Source organism: Pseudophryne corroboree, chromosome 2 (assembly GCF_028390025.1).
Source record: "Pseudophryne corroboree isolate aPseCor3 chromosome 2, aPseCor3.hap2, whole genome shotgun sequence".
Lineage (NCBI taxonomy): Eukaryota > Metazoa > Chordata > Amphibia > Anura > Myobatrachidae > Pseudophryne > Pseudophryne corroboree.
Window position 1 is genome coordinate 666,343,125 of NC_086445.1, and position 22,163 is coordinate 666,365,287.

Below are 22,163 nucleotides of genomic sequence, written 5' to 3' on the forward strand. Positions count from 1 at the left end.
GGCACCACAAGGTAGGGGGCACTGTTCTGCAGCACCTGTCAATCTTCTGCTTTACTCAATCTCACTTGCAACTTCTCACTTCTCTTTCATCCCTGTTATCACCTGGCCTTAAGCAGCTTCAGTCACACACTCCTTTATTTTAGGCATACATTTCTAAATACTCTTTATACCTCCGAAACAGGAGCGAATAGCTCCATGAGCAAGGTGACTGACTGTAATATGGAATATTGGGAAACTATGGTATGTTCCTTTGCTAGGTAACTGGACTGTAAATGCTGATATAAAAGCATAGGGTCCTCCATATCAAATATAATTATAGTACTTTAGTGCATCATACGTAATACATTTTCACAATCTTCAGCAATAGTTACTTAAAATATGCATAAAAGTGTACTAATGCTGAAAGTTGTGTTAATATATTATGATGGCACCAAGGTACTTTGTCTATATTTAAAATTAGTGCCAGAAAGGCAGCACTCACTCACATCCATATGGCAGAGTGCATGGCAAAGTACATTTATATACAGTATAGTATATACATGGCCGTAACTAGGGGGGGGGGCTAGGGGGGCATGTGACCTGGGCGCGGGATTGTATTGGGCGCTGGGATCCGTGTGCTTCTGACATAGCAGAGAAGGTAGTGGAGTAACATGGGATTTGTAGTCATGTCTATTACCGCTTAGACTTTAAGCAGTAGCAGAGACTACAAATCCCATGAAGCATTGCACCCTGCAGAAAGATGGCCACCGCTGGAGCTGCAGTAGTCAGCTATCTTCAGCGGCAAGCTGAAAAAGTACACCAGCCGCCCGTTCTCATGCTGCTGACCTTTCTCCAGCCCCACGCACACATCATTCAGCGGGGAGCCGCTGATTGCACAGTGATTGATGGAAGCAGGAAGACAGCACCCTTCACCTCCGTCCCCGTGGGTACTGGGCTTACGTAAAGAGGGGAGGTTAAAAACACACACGCTCACTCTGTTTTGTTTTTAACCCCTGCAGCTCATTTACACTGTAGTTCTTGAGATTACATATCTTGCCTTAAGTTATAATAGTGATAGTGCCTATTTTCACCACCATGACAGCTGCAGATCATTATATATATATATATATATATATATATAGTGTGTGTGTGTATGTGTATATATATATATATATATATATACATACAGTTGTGTGCATAGACATATATATATATATATATATATATATATATATATATATATATATATATATATACCATGTGTGTACTGGGGTCAGCCGGTCTGAGGGATATCTGTTTTGAATTTTGTTTTTTATTTATTTAATTTATATATATATATATATATATAGTATGTAGAAGCAGCACTCCAAATAAATGTGGTACTTAGCCGGTGCCCTCCTAGGTATCTCTGCAGGTCCACCACATATCACTCAAATGGCGGCACTCAGAAATAAATGCACAAACAGGCAGGTATAACATCGACGTTTCGAAGATTTACTTTGTCATCAGGATCCTGATGACGAAGTACAGTAAATCTTCGAAACGTCGATATTATACCTGCCTGTCTGTGCGTTTATTTCCGAGTGCTGCCGTTAGAGTGATATATATATATATATATATATATATATACATATATATATATATATATATATATACAGGTTGAGTATCCCTTATCCAAAATGCTTGGGACCAGAGGTATTTTGGATATGGGATTTTTACGTATTTTGGAATAATTGCATACCATAATGAGATATCATGGTGATGGGACCTAAATCTAAGTACAGAATGCATTTATATTACATATACACCTTATACACACAGCCTGAAGGTAATTTTAGCCAATATTTTTTATAACTTTGTGCATTAAACAAAGTGTGTCTACATTCACACAATTCATTTATGTTTCATATACACCTTATACACACAGCCTGAAGGTCATTTAATACAATATTCTTAATAACTTTGTGTATTAAACAATGTTTGTGTACACTGAGCCATCAAAAAACAAAGGATTCACTATCTCACTCTCACTCAATAAAGTCCGTATTTCGGAATATTCCGTATTTCGGAATATTTGGATATGGGATACTCAACCTGTGTATATATATATATATATATATATATATATATATATATATAGGAGACAAAGACTGCGGCATGTAATTGAATTCTTAATACAACTTTTTTCAAGCAAAAGACCCTGAGTGCCGCAGTCTTTGTCTCCTGTATCAGTATCTACTCTGGGGGCACCGGGGCAGCCATTCAAACAGAGGGAGTGCCGGTCTTTGGACTATTGTATATATATATATATATATATATATATTATATTATATTCATATTTTTTGTGGTTTTTTGGGGGGCGCTAAATTACTGCCTTGCCCCGGGTGACGTAAGCCCTAGTTTCGGCCCTGGTATATATGTATATATGAATTTATCCAACAATGAACTGTGCCAGACGGAATTACAAGTGCTCTCCAAAGGCTTATACTTTGTGCCTACTTACACCCAGGATGCATTACAGTGGCAAATACAAAAATATTGCCGGCATAGGCAATTAAAATTAAAAGAGTACTTTGCCAAAAGTCCATCTATGGTTGATATTTTGCCTGAAGTTCCTGCACAATTAAGGAAAATATTACACATAAAGGATGTGTTAGGTACAGATTCTGCTGTGCTTTATGTCTCAAATATGAAGGCTCCTCAGTTTTACCAACATGTTTCAAACCTGCTGGATCTTTCTCAAAGTACAGTGTATCCAGAAAGTATTCACAGCGCTTCACTTTCTCCACAAAATGGAATAAATTAATTTTTCCCCTCAAAATTCTACACACAGGGGGTAATTCACAATTGATCGCAGCATCAAATTTGTTAGCAGTTGGGCAAAACCATGGGCCTAATTCAGAGTTGACCGCAGCAGCAAATTTGTTAGCAGTTGGGCAAAACCTTGTGCACTGCAGGGGGGGCAGATATAACGTGCAGAGAGAGTTAGATTTGGGTGGGGTGTGTTCAAACTGAAATCTAAATTGCAGTGTAAAAATAAAGCCGCCGTATTTACTCTGCACAGAAACAAAAAAAACCACCCAAATCTAACTCTCTCTGCAAATGTTATATCTACCACACCTGCAGTACACATGGGGGGTGATGCAGAGTTGATCATAGCTGTGCTAAATTTAGCACAGCTACGATCAGGCACACTGACATGTGGGGGATGCCCAGCACAGGGCTAGCCCGCCCCGCATGTAAGTCCCTGCCCCGTCGCAGAAGTACAAAAGCATCGCACAGCGGTGATGCTTTTGTACTTCAGGAGTAGCTCCTGGCCAGCGCAGCTCCTGCGCACTGGCCGGGAGCTACTCGTTGCTGCCCGGGTCGCTGCGGCTGTGTGTGACATCATGCAGCCACCGCGGCCCGCCCCCGGCATGGTCCGTCCACACCTGCATTGGCCGGACTGCACCCCTTAAACGGTGGCTTAACACGGCGACCCGCCCCCTCCCGCCCAGCGACCGCCACTGCCTGTCAATCAGGCAGAGGCGATCGCTAGCTAAAGACAAGCGTCAGATGTACATTTGTTAGCAGTTGGGCAAAACTATGGGGCTAATTCAGACCTGATCGGTGCTGTGCATGTTCACACAACAGTGATCAGGCCTGAACTGCATAGTTTTGCCCAACTGCTAACAAATGTGCTGCTGCGATCAACTCTGAATTACCCCCACATTACCCCATAATGACAACGTGAAAAATAAAAAATAAAAAACTAAGAAATCACATGTACATAAGTATACACAGCCTTTGCACAATACTGTCGAAGTCAGAAAATATTATAGAACACACATTACATACAAACACCACATAGGTGGCCTCCGTGTGCGTGCGTGTTTGGCTGTGCGTGCACATATTTGCAAATTGCGTATGGTCGCTCCCGCGGTCCTGCGCATTAGAGCGTGGTATGAGTAATTACAGTGGAATTTGTACTCTCATGGAAAAGCCACAAAGACATATCATAAATCTAATATATATATATTGTATAAATCCCACACTGTCTGCTTTTTCTTCTAAATAGCATGAAGATCAGTCACACATAAATTAAAACTCCCAGAGACTAAAATACAATGGCCTTATTTACTCTAAGCTTTGAAATTCTATGAAGAAGGCAAACACCTTTGTTTACTAGGAGAGCAGAGTTTCTATTTAAAACAATGAGTACTGGATTGTCATTGTCTCACCTGAAGACAAAAACAAACGAAGAGACAATACCCAGGAACCGAAGCTGTTAGAAACTCAATTAACAATAGCTAACCAAAACACAAACCAGACATTTAGAAATCTAAGATATTAACATTCATAGTCTAAACTCTTGGAGATGTATGTGTTTGTGTATGTATATATATATATATATATATAAAATTCCTAACAAATTGTAATAGCAGGAGTATAGTATATGTGTGTGTATATATATATGTATATATGTGTATATATATATGTATATATGAGTATATGGATATATGTGGATATATGTATAACTTGAGGATGGAAATAGATAATCATATCATGTGTGGGATCATATTGTTCAGAGTCACGTAAACATTAATCTGGTGGGAATAAGAACATTATTATATATTACCACATTAAGTTATTAATAATACCAGATTTATGTATGATTAATGTGATGGGTTTAACTGGTCATGGGGTGGGAAATCAGATGCAAACAACAGAAACCACATCTCAAGTCCTAGCCATCGCCCACTTCTTGAGCTGACCAATGGTCCCCGGTGCACAGGATATGTCCCACCCCCGAACCAATGGAAGAAGAGCACACAGTGTCTATTGTATTATGTTTTGATCTACTGTATAAAGAGCCAGCTGCAGGCCAGGTCACTATCACAGACTCTGAAGGTCATCACCCGTGATGACTGAGGACCGGACCGGGAAGCGCAGGCGAAACCAAAAGTATGTAACATTGAATGTAGCCATTTACTCTGTTATATTGTATTGTATTATTTGTATTGTAACCCCCTTTCAGCAATAATCCACTGTGGTGTCAGAACCCAGCGGTAAAATCACAATTGGTGTCGTGTCTTCATTGCCCTGCTAAGGTTTGAAGTGTTATATCATTGCATTGCATTACTGTAAAGGTTTAAAGTGTATCTCTGGGTGTGTGCGCGCTGTGTGTACTTTGTACCCCCAGCGCGGCGTTTGTACGCAAAGTCCGTACAGCGATACGGGACTCCGTACGCAAACAGTGTATAAAGTACGTAGCGTGTGTACTAAGTTTATCGGCCGCAGCGGTCCCATGGTAAAGTGTATTCTAAGTGTGTATAAGGTATAGTTTTCATTCCTGTAAGATAATCAGTATTATCAATACTTTGTTGATGCACCTTTGGCAGCAATTACAGCCTCAAGTCTTTTTGAATATGATGCCACAAGCTTGGCACACCTATCTTTGGGCAGTTTCGCCAATTCCTCTTTGCAGCAACTCTCAAGCTCCATCAGGTTGGATGGGAAGCGTCGGTGCACAGCCATTTTCAGATCTCTCCAGAGATGTTCAATCGGATTCAAGTGTGGGCTCTGGCTTGGCAAATGAAGGACATTCACAGAGTTGTCCTGAAGCCAATCCTTTGATATCTTGTTTGTATGCTTATGGTTGTTGTATGCTTATGGTCGAAAGATTAACCGTCACCCCAGTCTGAGGTCAAGAGCGCTCTGGAGCAGGTTTTCATCCAGGATGTCTCTGTACATTGCTGCATTCATCTTTCCCTCTATCCTGACTAGTCTACCAGTTCCTGCCGCTGAAAAACATCCCCACAGCAGGATGCTGCCACCACCATGCTTCACTGTAGGGATGGTATTGGCCTGGTGATGAGCAGTTCCTGCTTTCCTCCAAACATGACGCCTGGCATTCATGCCAAAGAGTTCAATCTTTGTCTCAACAGACCAGAGAATTTTATTTATCATGATCTGAGAGTCCTTCAGGTACATTTTGGCAAACTCCATGCGGGCTGCCATGTGCTTTTTAGTTTTACTAAGAAGTGGCTTCCATCTGGCCACTCTATCATACAGGCCTGATTGGTGGATTGCTGCAGAGATGGTTGTCCTTCTGTAAGGTTCTCCTCTCTCCACAGAGGAATGCTATAGCCCAGGGGTGGGCAATTATTTCAGCTGAGGGGCCACTTGACACTTTCCTGTCAGTTTTCGAGGGCTGCACACAATAGCAGCTCCCCTACGTGCCAAAAATATAGGGACGTGGCTTCATGGGGAAGGGGTGTGGCCAAAAAATAATACAGATTCATATTAGGCTGCACAATAGTCTCCATTATTCAAATTACGCCACACAGTAGCGTCACTTACACACATTACTCCAGGTAGAGCCCCTGTCACACATTACACCAGGTAGAGATCTCTTTTACACATTACAGCAGGTAGAGCCCCCTTTTACACACTACGGAAGGTAGAGCCCTTTTACACATTACGGCAGGTAGAGTCCCCTTTTACACATTACCATTTTATTTGGGATAATCATTGCACAGCAAGCAAATTATCCAGTGTCTTATGGCCCCTGGGGAAAGGTGTGACACAGTGACAGAACACGGGGGTGGGACACGGTGATGGAACACGGGGGGTGACACGGTGACAGAACACAGGGGAGTGACATGGTGACAGAACATGGGGGTGGGACACGGTTACAGAACACGGGCGGGTTGACACTGACAGAACACGGGGGTGGGACACGGTGATGGAACACAGGGTATGACACGGTGACAGAACACGGGGGTGGTGACATGGTGACAGAAAGCGGGGGTGACACGGTGACAGAACACGAGGGGGGGTGACACGGTGACAGAGCATGGGGTAGTGACACAGTGACAGAACATGGGGGGTGACACGGTGACAGAACACGGGGGGGGGGTGACACCGTGACAGAACATGGGAGGGCTGACTCAGTGGCAGAAGACGGGGGTGACACAGTGACAGAACATGGGGGGGTGTCACGGTGACAGAACACGGGGGTGACAGGACACGGTGACAGAACACGGGAGGTGACACTGTAACAACACGGGGGAATGACTTAGTGACAGAACACGGAGGGTGATACGGTGAAAGAATCCAGGGGGGGGGTTGGGGGTGGTACAGCAAGCGTTAAAGATCTCCCCCCAACCTAAAAACAGTCTGACGCCACTGCCCACACACACAAACATATACGCACACACACACACACACACACACACACACACACACACACACACTCTCTCATACACACACACACACACACACACACACACACACACACACACACACACACACACACACACACACACACACAGAAATACACTTTCTTTCCCTCACTTTTTCCATTAACTTACTGATCTGTGTCTGGCTGGCAGTGGCAGGAAGGATGGATCTGTAGCAGTGGCTTATGTCCCATGTAGCTCAGCCCCCTGAGGTCCCACGTAGCCCCACCCCCTCATCTCCGCATGGCTCCGCCTCCTTGTCGTCTGATCGCTACCTTTGTCAATGGGGACTCTGGAGGCGGGAGGAGGAGGATGAGTGTGTCGGGCGCCGTGCAGCAGCAGCAGGGGAGACAAGTGCCGGCAGCTTGGAGGTACTGCAGAGCAATGACAAGCAGCTCAGTCGGTCGGGCCGCTCGTCATTGCACGCTGGTGGGAAGCAGTGGGCCAGGCAGGATCGGTTTGCGGGCCGCAACCGGCCCGCGGGCCGTATTTTGCCCACCCCTACTATAGCCAGTGGTGCAAGTAGAAAAAATGTCTTATAGGTACTGTGTGCTCTTTCGCCCAGAAAATGGGTATGGCCAAATGCCACATGGGGTGTCGCCAATGAAAATGGGGGCATGATACACATATGGGGGGAGGGGCAGATACATATATGACCCCAATAATGCCAGATACACGTTGCCCCATAGTGCCAGATATACATTGCCCCACAGTGCCAGATATACATTGCCCCACAGTGCCAGACACACAAATGCCCCCAGAGTGCCAGATATACATTGCCTCACTGTGCCAGACACACAAATGCCCCCAGAGTGCCAGATATACATTGCCTCACAGTGCCAGATACACAAATGCCCCCACTGTGTCAGATATGCATTGCCCCCAGTGCCAGATACAGAAATGCCCCCACAGTGCCAGATATGCTCCCAGTGCCAGATATGCCCCCAGTTCCAGATACAGAAATGCCCCCACAGTGCCAGATATGCTCCCAGTGCCAGATACAGAGATGCCCCCAGTGCCAGATACAGAAATGCCCCCAGTGCCAGATGCGCCTATCCCCCCAGTGCCAGATATGCCCCCAGTGCCAGATACAGAAATGCCCCCACAGTGCCAGATATGCTCCCAGTGCCAGATATGCCCCAGTGCCAGATACAGAGATGCCCCCAGTGCCAGATACAGAAATTACCCCAGTGCCAGATACGCATGTCCTCCCAGTGCCAGATATGCCCCCAGTGCCAGATACAGAAATGCCCCCCACAGTGCCAGATATGCTCCCAGTGCCAGATATGCCCCAGTGTGTCAGATATACATTGCCCCCAGTGCCAGATACAGAAATGCTCCCACAGTGCCAGATATGCCCCCAGTGCCAGATACACATGTCCCCCCAGTGCTAGATATTCCCCCAGTGCCAGATATGCCCCCAGTGCCAGATACAGAAATGCCCCCACAGTGCCAGATATGCTCCCAGTGCCAGATACAGAGATGCCCCCAGTGCCAGATATGCCCCCAGTGCCAGATACAGAAATGCCCCCAGTGCCAGATGCGCATATCCCCCCAGTGCAAGATATGCCCCCAGTGCCAGATACAGAGATGCCCCCACAGTGCCAGATATGCTCCCAGTGCCAGATACAGAAATGCCCCCAGTGCCAGATACACATGTCCCCCCAGTGCCAGATATGCCCCCAGTGCCAGATACAGAAATGTCCCCACAGTGCCAGATATGCTCCCAGTGCCAGATACAGAGATGCCCCCAGTGCCAGATACAGAAATTCCCCCAGTGCCAGATACTCATGTCCTACCAGTGCCAGATATGCCCCCAGTGCCAGATATGCCCCCAGTGCCAGATACAGATATGCCCCCACAGTGCCAGATATGCTCCCAGTGCCAGATATGCCCCCAGTGCCAGGTACACATGCCCCCCCTTCCCCTGCTGCACACCGCTGCTGCTGTCCTGTGTGTGTGTGTGTGTGTGTGTGTGTGTGAGGGGAGGAGAGCGCAGCGTGCACCTCTCCTGCCCCTCAGTCTCTGACGGCGGTGCGGGTGTCTTTCTTTTATTCAGCGCCGGTCCGTGAGCCAATCAAAACTCTCGGTTCAGCAGCCTTGGCTGCCGGTCCGCGAGCTTTGATTGGCTCACGGGCCAGCGCTGAATTGAAGAAAGACACTGAGGGGCAGGAGAGGCGAACGCTGCGCTCTCCTCCCCTCGAAGCAGCGGCGGCAAGCAGCGGAGGGAGGGGGCGGCCCGTCGGTGGTGGGTACGGCGTACCCGCGGCTAAATTATTAAGGATACGCCATACCCACCTGTACCCGCCCACTTGCACCGCTGGCTATAGCTCTTACAGAGTGACCATCGGGTTCTTGGACACCTCCATGATTCTTCCCCGATCGCTCAGTTTAGACGGCCGGCCAGCTCTAGGAAGAGTCCTGGTTGTTTCAAACTTCTTCCATTTACGGATGAAGGAGGACACTCTGCTTATTAGGACCTTCAAAGCAGCAGATATTTTTCTGTACCCTTCCCCAGATTTTTGCCTTGAGACAATCCTGTCTCAGAGGTCTACAGACAATTTCTTTGACTTCATACTTGGTTTGTGCTCAGACATGCACTGTCAAGTGTGGGACCTTATATAGACAGGTGTGTACCTTTCCAAATCATGGCCCTCATTCAGAGTTGATCGCTCGCTAGCTGCTTTTAGCAGCAGTGCAAACGCTAGGCCACCGCCCTCTGGGAGTGTATCTTAGCTTAGCAGAAGTGCGACCGAAAGGTTAGCAGTTCTGCTACTAAAAAATGTCATGCAGTTTCAGAGTGGCTCGATACTTACTCCTAGCTTGCGATGACTGCAGTCTGTTTAGTTCCTGGTTTGACGTCACAAACACTCCCTGCGTTCAGCCAGCCACTCCCCCATTTTTCCAGCCACTCCTGCGTTTTAACCTGGCACGCCCGCGTTTTTTAGCACACTCCCTGAAAACGCTGAGTTGCCGCCCAAAAACACCCACTTCCTGTCTATCAAACAACGAACACTCGAGCGACTGAAAAGCGTCGATCGAGCTTGTGTAAAACTACAAAGTTTTGTGTGAAAGTACTTAGCGCATGCACGCTGCGTACCATGCACATGTGCAGAACAGCCGATTTTTAGCCTGATCGTTACGCTGCGAAAAACGACAACGAGCGATCAACTCAGAATGAGGGCCCATGTCCAATCATCTGAATTTACCACAGGTGAACTCCAATTAAGTTGTAGAAACATCTCAAGGATGATCAGTGGAAACAGAATGAACCTGAGCTCAATTTTGAGCTTCATGGCAAAGGCTGTGAATACGTATGTACATGTAATTTCTTAGTTTTTTATTTTTAATAAATTTGCAAAAATCACAAAAAAACTTTTTTCACATTGTAATTATCGGGTGTTGGGTGCAGAATTTTGAGGGAAAAAAATTATTTATTCAATGTAGTAAGGATGTAACATAACAAAATGTGAAAAAAGTGAAGCACTGTGAATACTTTCCGAAAGCACTGTATGCTGAAACAGCTTTTCAGGTAAAATAATGAAAGTGATGCTTTACTGGCAGCATATTGTAAATGAAACAAAACAACAATTCAGGGCTCTTACTCAATTCTTCGCCCCTCAGTATCTTTGGGCAGCTCGTCAGCATCACAAAGTCCCAGTCCTGTATCTGACACGTAATTAAAGGCACCTTCTGACCTACTGACACTCACGGCTCACTAGCCTGGCTTCTTCTCAGCAACATGTAGCATAGTACCAGAGTTTGGTGACCTCCCCAGTCTCCTACAGGGTTAGACTAAGGGTGTGTACACACGGTAACATAAATCTGTGAGATTTTGACTATATAGTCAAAATCTTGTGAAAAGTTAGTGCATATCTCATGGTGTTAGGCAGCTTGCGATACAGATTCAATCCCGATGCGCGCTCCCGTGGGGTCGGTATCGTAAGGCTAGATAGACTGTGCAGGCAAGTCAATCTTGACTATCTAGTGTACTATCTAGTATAAAGTATAGTCAAAATTGGCACTTATAGGCCCTACACACTGGCTGATTTTTTGAAAGATATGAACGATCTCGTTCATAAATGAACGAGAACTCGTTCATATCTTTCAGTGTGGAGACTCCAGCGATGAACGATGCGCGGCCTTGCGCTCGTTCATCGCTGGTCTCCCGTCGGCTGTGCATGCAGGCCAATATGGACGATCTCGTCCATATTTGCCTGCACTTCAATGCAGCCGCGTGACGGGGGGAGTGAAGAAACTTCACTCCCCCCGTCACTGCCCCCCCGCCGCCGGGTCGCTCGTCGGCCGTATCGGCCGTCGGGCACCTCGGCGGCGCATCGGGAAATGAGTAGGGCCCATAAGTCAAAATCGTACATAGACAAAATCTCAAGCACAGATAGTCAAAATCTGTACAATCTGTGCTATCTGGGCTCTGGGGGAGTTCAAGGGAAATCGCATAGTCAAAATCGAACATAGCAGGGATCTCACCGTGTGTACACACCCTTAGACCTCCACCACTCAATGGCTTCCTAGCACAATGAGCCAATTATTGGTGCTGTTTATATATTCATACTTTAATAATAAATATATTTTTTTTTTTAGTGTAGTGTATTATAGATAGAGATGTGCGGCGGACACTTTTCCTGTTTTGTGTTTTGGTTTTGGTTCTAATTCCACTTTCGTGTTTTGGTTTTGGCTTGGTTTTGCCAAAACCACCCTTTCGGGTTTTGGTTTTGGTTCTGGATCTGGATGATTTTTGGGAAAACCCCCCCATAAAAACAGCTAAAATCACAGAATTTGGGGGTAATTTTGCTCCTACAGTATTATTAACCTCAATAACAATCATTTCCACTCATTTCCAGTCTATTCTGAACACCTCACAATATTGTTTTTAGGCCAAAAGGTTGCACCGAGGTTGCTGGATGACTAAGCTAAGCGACACAAGTGTGCAGCACAAACACCTGGCCCATCTAGGCGTGGCACTGCAGTGTCAGACAGGAGGGCAGATATAAAAAAAAGGCCCCAAACAGCACATCATGCAAAGAAGAAAAAGATTTGCAATGAGGTAGTTGTATGACTAAGCCAAGCGACACAAACAATTGGCCCATGTAGGTGTGGCACTGCAGTGGCAGACAGGAGGGCAGATATTAAAAAAAGGCCCCAAACAGCACATCAAGCAAAGAAGAAAAAGAATTACAATGAGGTAGTTGTATGACTAAGCTGATGAAGAAAAATCTACATCTGTATTGCCTCAGAAATTGTGCTTTTAAACTTATAGTTAAGTATCTGTAACTAGATTTGCAATGAGGTAGTTGTATGACTAAGCCAAGCGACACACACAATTGGCCCATCTAGGCGTGGCACTGCAGTGGCAGACAGGAGGGCAGATATAAAAAAAAAACGCTAACAGCACATGATGCAAAGAAGAAAAAAAAGGAGTACTGAGGTTGCTGTATGACTAAGCTAAGCGACACAACCACCTGGCCCATCTAGTAGTGTCATGCAGTGGCTGAATGTCGAGAGTGGGCCGCAATTGTCTGGTCCACTGACAGCATCTCCAGCACGCTCCAGTCACTTTTAAAAAATCTGCAGTTGGTGGACTTATACGGCAGTACCCCACGACTAATACGGCAGTACCCCAGGACTAATACAGCAGTACCCCTGGACTAATAAAGCAGTACCCCTGGACTCATACGGCAGTGTCACACAGGATGGCACTTTTCAAAAACTAGGCCCCAAACAGCACCTAATGCAAAGATGTCGAAGAGGTGCAATGAGGTAGCTGTATGACTAAGCCAAGTGACACAAACAATTCCAACTGGAATTATACGTCCAAATCACTAAAATTAAATGGCAATATCACTGTAATTAATAATTATAAATCACTGACATTATACGTCCAAATCACTGGAATTAAATGGCAAAATCTCGCTATCGCCTGCCTAGTGAAGTGGAATGTAGATGGGTTCTGGTACCGGGGACACAATACCTCCATCAATTGTCTAAATACCACTGCACTAGTGGCGGATACCGGGCGCACGTCTAATCAACAACATAAGTGTCAAGGCCTCAGTTATGAGGGCTTCCATCGTCATGTGAAGCTGAACCACTAGTCATGAACATAGGCCAGGGCCTCAGCCGTTCCTTGCCACTCCGTGTCGTAAATGGCATATTGGCAAGTTTACGTTTCTACTCAGACCATTTCAATTTCTTTTTTTGGTTCTTTTTACTGAACTTTGGCTTTTTGGATTTAACATGCCCTCTACTATCACATTGAGCATCGGCCTTGGCAGACGACGTTGATGGCATTTCATCATCTATGTCATGGCTAGTGGCAGCAGCTCCAGCACTAGGAGGAAGTGGTTCTTCTTGATCTTTCCCTATTTTCTCCTCAAAATGTTTGTTCTCCATTATTTTTTGGGAGTTATATGAGACAATATGCGGCACAGGAATGACTGGAGTGACTGATGAGACAGGACACTACTACTAGTCTGATGCAGCACAACACAACAACACTGTAAGGGACTTCTGGTTGTTGTATTATTATTATTATACGGTAGCAGTGGACATATAGCAGCAGCGTATATCGTCACTGGAATGACTGATGAGACAGGACACTACTACTGGTCTGATGCAGCACAACACAACAATACTGTAAGAGACTTGTGGTTGTTGTTAATATTATTATACTGCAGCAGTGGACATATAGCAGCAGCGTATATTGTCACTGGAATTACTGATGAGACAGGACACTACCACTGGGGTCTGATGCAGCCCAACAGGTTGTTATAATTATTACACTGCAGCAGTGGACATATAGCAGCAGCGTATATCGTCACTGGAATTACTGATGAGACAGGACACTACCACTGGTCTGCACAACACAGCACTACTTTATACAGCTACACTGGATATATGGCAGCAAAGAACACCAACACTGTGACTGGCTGGACTGATGCAGCACAATACACTGACTACACTGGACTGGTCTGCACAACACAGCACCACTTATACAGCTACACTGGATATATGGCAGCAGAGAACACCAACACTGTGACTGGCTGGACTGATGCAGCACAATACACTGACTACACTGGACTGGTCTGCACAACACAGCACCACTTATACAGCTACACTGGATATATGGCAGCAGAGAACACCAACACTGTGACTGGCTGGACTGATGCAGTGACTACACTGGACTGGACTGAGCAGCACAACACTTGCCACCCCACTTTCCCACCCCCACAAAGACACTGAACACTGAAGACACGTCCTCTCTATACACTCTCCGAGACTGGAGTGAAAATGGCCGCGACGCGCGACTCCTTATATGGAATCCAAATCCCGCGAGAATCCGACAGCGGGTTGATGATGTTTTGCCACGGTTGGGTTTCCGAGTCAGGCGGTAAAACCCGAGCCTGACTCGGATTCGGGCTCGGAAGGCAAAGTCCGGTAGGGTTCAGTTCTCTGAGAACCGAACCCGCTCATCTCTAATTATAGAGTTGAGTTTTTCTGCTGTGCATCGAACTCAAACCCGGGTGATGTTGCACGCACTGCAGAGAATCTTACCTCTAAGCCAGAGGTTCCCAAACTGTGTGCCATGGCTCCCTGGGGTGCCTCGGGACACTTGCAGGGGTGCCGTGGGTTGGTGGTACAGGACCAATTCAAATTATTTATGGTCAATATAATAGGCAAAACCAGTGCTGGTGGCTGCCAGTCATAAAATATGTGGCAAAGCAGAAGCAAATCTTGTCCCTCACCACACAACTGACCCTAAGGATGACATAAAAATGCGATCTACTTAATGCAATATTTCTTTCTAAATTTCTCAATAAGAAATTTTTGGCCTATGGGTGCCGTGAAAAAAATTCTGATATTCTAGGGCGCCATGATTCAAAAAAGTTTGGAAACCACTGCTCTAAGCTATGAGAGTGTGCGTTGAGTCTGGTGAGCTTTTGATATCCATATAGAGAATTAACAGTGGCATCAGTCTCCTGGTCATGTTCTATACATACAAGTAATAAATGTATCTGTTTTTATATATAACAACACTTTTTAGTGTATTAACGGCACTTTTTGTGTTTTTTTATATAACCACTAAACTGCTTGAATTTATTTATTTATAAAATGTAATTGTGATAAGTGTGTTATTTTTATATGGGTTAATGCTTTGTACATGTGTGTATGTTTGCATTGAAAGAGTTAAACCACAGGTATATCTATTTAGTAATTAACCTTATGATTGGTCCGGCTGGGTTTAAATAGAGCCTGAGAATTCTTCCCTGATTATCCTATGACGAAACCACTGGAGCAGAATAGCAGAGAAACGCGTAAGAGGGCTTTTTTAAAAGGACTTTGTTGCCCGAAATACTACAACATACTCCACCTTTTGGAATACAAATTTGCTGATGTGCTGCTTTATATGGGGACCAAGCTCATGAGAGATCTGGCTAAGGAGGTCCGTACCCCGTTTGAAAAAGGACAATCACAGCTGTGAGTATCAATATACAGTGCGGCTGCATTTAGCAGGGGTCGTAGCATACCGCTGTGACCATTCATCTAAACACAGCGCTCTCCCTGTTATGAACCACAGGTAGTGGTTCATTCCTATTTTATGTTTATAGTTCTCTTGCAGGCCAGGATTTCCCTTTGCTCTGGTTTAGAGGATTATTGTTTGCTGTCAGTGGTCAGTCTGTGTAATTGCAGTCTGTTCCCATGTGTTCAGCCTCACCTGGCTGCTAATTGCATCTTGTCAGTTTGGAGTCATGCAACAGGACAGCTGCATGACATAATTAATTAGGCCTCTCTGTTATATGCTGGCTGAGTGCAATTCACAGACGCTGGTGATATTTCTAGGTTTCCAGTCTGCTTGAGTTCTGAGCTTGTTCCTGCCAGTTCCTGAGCTCCTGTGTAGCAGTGTCTATCGAGCTGCTTCCTGTGTCGATTCCTGTGTCAGTCCCTGTGTCGATTCCTGTGTCTGATCCCGTGTCCTGCTGTGAAGCGTTCCGGTCCAGAAGTCCTGTGGCTTTGCCTATGCCTGGTCGAGTTTCTGGCTTCTTGGTGTCCACCAGTCTGTCGTTTGGGATTCTGCCTGTCCTCCAGTTCTGAGAGTCTGTGTCGGCAGCATTGGAGGTTCCTGTCCGTTTGCCAGTATTCGTACCGGTTCCGTGAGTAGCGGCTCTGCCGCGTCCGTCGGCCTAGGCCGCTGTATTCCGTTATTATTTCTGTCACTGGTGTTTTGCAGAGGGTTCTGCTTATGCTGTCACCGCCGGTACACAAAAGTATTGTGTCGGCGTGTGGTCAGCATTTCCTTTGTTGTTCTTTTCCTTTGACGGCAAGCCGCACATACTTTGGTTTTAGGTTTGTTAGTAGCCCCTGGCCTTGTTGTTTAGTTAGAGGGCCCCTTGTTATCACCCTGTCTCGGTTCACTCTTTGTCTCTCATTAAGACCTGAGGGGGCAGCGAAGTTGGGCAGACGTAATCCGCCCTTCAAACGCGGCTGCCATGGGCTCAAGCAACCATAGTTTTGCAAGAGTGTACTGACAGCACGGGCGAGACAACGGAGATAGGGCACCAGGGGCTATTCCCCTTCCATTCCCTTTTCCCAGCATTACGTCCTGGTGCTCTGGACTCACTTCATAACATCTCCCTTGTTCTGAGCACCAGGAACCTAACACTCCCCCTGCTACATTGTTACATAAATTTATGTGATGACGCTGAACTGGACACACAGAACTATTCCACACAAAGCAATATACTCGCTTGCCATTTGTTTTTTTTTGTTTTTTTAATTCTTTATTTATACGAGGTTAAGCACAGAAAGAAAACACTACATGAATACATGGGACAGGTGGCCATCCAACCAGCGTCCAGTAAAGACCACAAGTTTTCAAGTGAACAACAAGGTTAGTCAGTGTAGAAAGAACAGTAACCTTCAAACGTAGAATTCGGGGAGGGGGAGGGGAGATGGGAAAGAGGGACAGGGGGGGAGAGAACCACGGTACAATCTGTGTATGGTATATATCCTGGAAATAGTAAGATCAGAAGAAAGGGGAAGAGGGGGGTCAAGGAGGAGACGAGAGCAGGCAAGAAAAAGGGAAGAAAGAGGATAGAGAGAGAGAGAAGAAAAGAGAAGGAGATAGGTCGGAAGGAGAAATAGTAGGTAATGCCCATGGGTCTACGGAGGAAACTAGGACGGCAATCTGCGTTCAGCAGCGAGCCAGGGGGCCCAGACCTGCTCAAAAATGTGGCCCCGGTCGTGGAGATAGTATGTAATCTTTTCCATTGAGGCAATGTGCCAAATTTAGTTTTAAGGGACGGGAGGGAGGGTGGGGAGGGGCTCTTCCAATTAAGAGCTATCAGCGACTTTGCCGCCGTTAGGATATGTGTGGCCAGCTTTTGAGATAATTTATTGAGCAGCGGGGGAGGATAACATAGTAAGAAGATCCAAGGATCTTTCAGCACAGGAGATTCCAAAAGCGAGTTGAGGAGGGAGTGGACTAGGTCCCAGAAGGACACAATGGCCGGGCAGGTCCACCATATGTGGAGCATAGTGCCTCTAGCCCCGCAGTTCCTCCAGCAAGCAGGGGAGGAAGACGGAAAGAATTTGTTAAGTCGGTCGGGGGTGTTGTACCAACGGTAGTAAACTTTGTAGGCCGTTTCCTTAAAAGCAGTGGCAATGGAGCATTTAGCAATCCCCAGTCTCATGTCCTTCCAATCTTCACTTTCTGGTGGGGGCCCGAGATCCCGTTCCCATGCGAGCTCATGGGGCCGGGAGGGGGGAAGGGAGGAGTCTAGTAAGAGAGAGTAGAGTTGGGAGATTACGCCTTTGGAGAGATGGGAGTTGATGCATAAGTTTCAAAGGGGGTGAGGGGACGAAGTAAGGTGGTGGAGGGGAGAGAGCCTAGAAAGTGGCGTATTTGTAGGAATTGGAAGGGATTAAGTGGTTGTGAAGGGGTCTTTTGTTGGAGGTCGGGCAGGGACAACCATTGGCCCCGATCGGCAAAGTTGATCGGGAATTTGAGGCCCAGCGTTACCCATAAACGGGACCTCGTAGTTGAGAGTCCAGGAGGAAACATAGGGTTCTGCCAGATGGGGGTCAAGGGCGAGGGGGTAGTGGTGAGACCCTTCTTCAGGGATAGGGAGTCCCAAGTTTTAAGGTTGAATTTAATAGTGGGGAGAAGTTTAGAGGTTGGGGGTCGGGAGGTGGAGGGGAGACCCCATAAGGGGGTCAGGTCAGGGAGACCAATAAAGGCTGCCTCAATATCCAGCCTAGATACCGATCCCGGAGGAGCATAAGAGGTGACAATATGGGATAGATGAGAGGCTAGGTAGTAAAGTTTGACATCAGGAAGGCCTCTACCTCCCGCGGAGGTTGGCCTTTTCAGGGTATTGGCAGCAATGCGGGGGGGGTCTGTGATTCCAAATAAAACGCACAAGGGCTCGTTGGATAGTACGAAGAAAGGAGGCCGGGACTGCCACTGGGAGGGTCTGGAATAGATAGAGCCATTTGGGAATTATGGTCATTTTAACCGCTATGATCCTGCCCAGCCACAAAATGAAAAGACTGTTCCAGGAGGTCAGGTCGGCGAGTATGTTGGTGAGGAGGGGTGGGAAATTTTCCCGAAAGAGGGAATCATAACGAGAAGCTAGGTATATTCCCAGATATTTAATCTTTGTGGGTTGCCATTTAAAATTAAAGTTAGCGCGAAGGGACTCAGCCTCTCGATGAGGGATATGAAGCAGCATGGCCTCGGATTTGGAGTAGTTGATCTTATACCCTAATATAAGGCTATAAGAATGTAGGACTGAAAATAAGTTTGAGAGTGAGATAAGGGGCTGGGTCAGAGAAAGTAGGATGTCGTCTGCGAAAAGGGAAATTTTAGGATCTATGGGCCTACTTGTATTCCGTGTATATCTGGATGCGCTCTAATTTGGGAGGCAAGGGGCTCTATAATGAGAGCAAATATTAGGGGCGAGAGGGGGCAACCCTGACGTGTGCCATTTGAGATGCTAAATGGGGCGGATGGGACACCATTGATTAAAACTGTGGCAGAGGGGGCGGAGTATAGTGCTAGGACGCTAGTGAGAAAGCCACCGGACAAGCCATAGGCCTCCAGGGCGGCTCTCAGAAAACTCCAGGAGATCCGGTCAAATGCTTTTTCAGCATCCAAGGAGAGCATGATAGTGGGGGACCTCCTGGAGTTCGAGATATGTATAAGATCAATAGCACGCCTGGTGTTATCTCTCGCCTGACGGCCTGGGATAAACCCCACTTGGTCGTAATGAACAAGGGAAGGGAGGTATGGATTAAGACGGTTGGCCAGGATCTTAGGAAAGATTTTCAAGTCCAAGTTCAGGAGAGATATAGGGCGGTAGCTAGCGCAGTTAAGGGTGTCCTTGCCTTCCTTGGGGATCACCACAATTCTAGCCTCCAGCATCTCAGGGGGAAAAGGGTCGCCATGGACAATCCTATTGAACAGGGACTGAAGGTGGTGGGGGGAGAGAAGAGCAGAGAATTTTTCGTAGTAAAGAGCTGTGAACCCATCCGGGCCCGGGGATTTGCCAACTTTTTGCATGAGTATAGTCTGAGTAATTTCTTCCACCGAGATCTCACTGTTAAGATGGTCCATAGCGTCCTGGGGTAATCTAGGCAAGTTAGAAGCAGAAAGAAAGTGGGAGACGAGGTCGGAGTGGGGCAGAGGGGAGGAACCAGGTGGGGGGGGGGAGGTTGTACAGGTCAGCGTAGCAGGATTGGAAGGCAGCTCTAACGGCAGTGGGATCTTGGACAAGTTGATTGAGAGAGTTTCTGATAGAGACAATATTGGTTTTGGCTCTCGTGGAGCGGAGTCGTGCCGCCAGGATCTTGTCCGCCTTGTCTCCCCTCTCATAAAAGGATTGGCGAAGCCACTTAAGACGCTTGGCCACCCGTGCGGTGAGAAGGAGATCAAGTTCCGCCTTAACAGTACGAAGTTCGGACAAGACAGCCTGGTCGGAGGACGCCTTATGCTGGGTCTCAAGTGAGTGGAGTTTAATAGAGAGCTTGTTGAATTGAGAGAGGGATTGTTTTTTAGCTTTTGAGGCTAGGCTGATAAGGTATCCACGAAGAACTGCCTTGTGTGCCAACCAGAGGGTGGACCTGGAGATATCAGGGGTATCATTCAGGGTGAAATAGTCTGAGATTGTGTCCCGAAGATGGGAACGTATCTCAGGGTTGTGGAGGAGGGAGTCGTTAAGGCGCCATGTCATGGGGCGAGGACGTGAAACCAAACCTGCGAGATCGTAGGTGATAGGGGCATGATCGGACCAGATTAGCGGATGAATATGGGCATCGTGGAGATTCAAGGCAAGATCGTAGCTGAGCAGGACCATATCAATGCAGGAGTAGGAATTATGAGGGGCAGAGTAAAAGGTATAGTCGCGGGCAGAGGAGTCTTTTATCCTCCAGGAGTCGTAGAGAAGTTGGGATCGCATGAGACGGAGGAGGGATCTGGAGCGAAGGGAGTCTGACGAGGAGGCAGTAAGGGGAGAGGGAGAGCGGTCTATCTGTGGATTCAAGACGGAGTTAAAGTCTCCAGCAAGTATGAGGTCGCCTTGCCGGACTCGAGTAAGGAGGTTATCTAGCCTTGTAAAAAAACGTTCCTGTCGTTGGTTAGGGGCATAAACGTTAGCTAGGGTACAGAGGTTGTTATTAAGTTTCCCCACCATGACAAGAAACCGGCCATCTTTGTCGGGATATGAGTCTAGGAGTTCAAAGGTGAGGTGGCGGGCAAATAAAATCGCAACCCCCGTTTCTTGGCCGAGTGGTCGCAGGCATGGAAGGAGTCAGGGTATGGTTTACATTGCAGGGTAGGGTGGGAGTCATGCAGGAAGTGAGTCTCCTATAGGAAGATCAAATCGCCTTTATGGTGTTTTAGAGAAGCAAAGAGCTTACCCCTCTTTTCTATTCAAGCCCTTCACATTAAAAGATAGTACCCGGAGACCCATGGGCAAGCAACGATGAGGCAGGTAGATTAGAAAGAGCGGAAAGAGCTGAAAGTAGAGGGAGGAGAGAGAAAGACAGAAAAGAAGGATATAAGGCAAGAGAGAGTGTGGTCAAAGGGGGGGGGAGGGAAAGGAAACCGGGAAGGGAGGAAGGGTGGTTGGTCATCCGGCAGTAGAGGCCAGGACCGGTAGTGCTAACAAGGGGAAGGGGTACTAGGTGTCGGGAGGGCACCTAGGTCAGCGAGAGGGCTCAAAGCCCTGAGGGGGCGTGGCATGGGGTCTGGATCACGGATTGCAAACCGCTTGGCGAAGGGCAGGAGGCAAACCTCCCCTGGAGGTACCTGAGGGAGAAAGCTGGAGAGAAGACAGGAAGAGAAGACAGATGGAGCGCCAGCTCCAGGAGGTAAGGGAGAGGGGGTGGGGGGGTAGATGGAAGACAATGAATCAGGTTTCAGCATGTTAATATATCAGCAGCATAACATTTTAACAGGGGGTAACAACAGAACAGTTGTGAGGTAACTAAGGGGCCGGGAGATCAGGATACGGGGAACCTAAAGTGGAACAGCTCCCCGGGTAGGGGAGTGCGACCAGGAAGGGTCGACCCAATTAAGTAGAGGAAACATTAAATTAAAGAGCTGAAAGTCCATCAGGGAACCGGAGGTGGAGCCTGGGAGGACGCAGAGGCTGGTACCGTAAACCACTCAGAACGAGGGGGCTGGAGCAAATCCCGCTGTGTCCGTGGCGGCTGGCGTTGAGTATGGATATCCTGATCGGCGGCGGGGATGCCCAACTTGGAGAGCAGCGTTTGAGCCTCGGATTGATCCCTGGCCGTGAGGAGCTTCCCTTGGTGCCAAACCAGGATACGAAAAGGGAAACCCCAGCGGTATTTTACATTATGACGGGAGAGCAGGGAACTAATGGGTTTGAAGTCCCTGCGTTTGGCCAGAGTGAGCGGAGATAAGTCCTGGAAAATCTG

At 47.0% G+C, this 22,163-nt stretch overlaps 1 protein-coding gene across 1 annotated transcript in view; it reads left to right on the plus strand.

Annotated features, from left to right (window-relative positions):
- The first annotated feature begins 900 nt into the window (after window positions 1–900).
- LOC135051062 (uncharacterized) overlaps window positions 901–22,163 on the plus strand; it is a 45,541-nt gene continuing 24,278 nt past the window's right edge. The window contains exon 1 of the mRNA XM_063957242.1: window positions 901–922. The gene's annotated coding sequence lies outside the window, so the exon portion shown is untranslated. The remainder of the gene's footprint in view (window positions 923–22,163) is intronic.